General features: G+C 46.3%; 1 non-coding gene across 1 annotated transcript; it reads left to right on the top strand.

Annotated features, from left to right (window-relative positions):
* Positions 1-319: 319 nt before the first annotated feature.
* Positions 320-396, top strand: trnat-ugu (transfer RNA threonine (anticodon UGU)). The gene has a single exon. It is a non-coding gene; the product is annotated as a tRNA-Thr (tRNA).
* Positions 397-769: the final 373 nt, after the last annotated feature.

Genomic DNA, 769 nt, shown 5'->3' with positions numbered 1-769 from the left:
ACAATGGATAGTCTGTCAACATGATTGAATTGAATTAGTCAGTTTATTTGCTTATAATCAATGAGAACTTCTGCTGTCTATATTAGTGTGTGCATCTTGTTCTGTGTGTGCAGGCATGTATGTGCGCTCATGCGTTTGTCTGTGTCCATGTGCGTGTGTATGCCCCCCCCCCCCCCCCCCCCCCCCGCCCAGTGTGACTCTGGTGCAGACACCCACAATTCATTGAGCTGTCACCATGGTTACCCCAGTGGTCAATATCAGGCTGATGGAACTCCTTCCAGGTGCTCCAGGACTATAATTAAACAAAAATGATAAACTGGGTCCCGTGTGGCTCAGTTGGTAGAGCATGGCGCTTGTAACGCCAGGGTTGTGGGTTCAATTCCCACGGGGGGACCAGGATGAATATGTATGAACTTTCCAAGTTGTAAGTCGCTCTGGATAAGAGCGTCTGCTAAATGACTTAAATGTAATGTAAATGTGGGTGGTTTGAGCCCTGAATGCTGATTGGCTGAAAGCTGTGGTATATCAGACCATATACCACAGGTATGACAAAACATTTATTCTTACTGTTTTAATTGCGTTGGTAACCAGTTTATAATATCAATAAGGCATCTCGTGGTTTGTGGTATATTGCCAACATACCACAAACCCCCTCATGCCTTATTGCTTAATTAGAGCGTGGCGTGGCATTAATCTCCTTCCGCCGCTTTGTGAGCAGCTGCAGGTAGGCTAGTACCTGCTATCTAGCGCCCAAGGAGAGAGAGCATGT

Source organism: Salvelinus fontinalis, chromosome 39 (genome assembly GCF_029448725.1).
Source record: "Salvelinus fontinalis isolate EN_2023a chromosome 39, ASM2944872v1, whole genome shotgun sequence".
Classification (NCBI taxonomy): domain Eukaryota; kingdom Metazoa; phylum Chordata; class Actinopteri; order Salmoniformes; family Salmonidae; genus Salvelinus; species Salvelinus fontinalis.
This window is presented reverse-complemented; position numbering and strand designations above follow the sequence as displayed.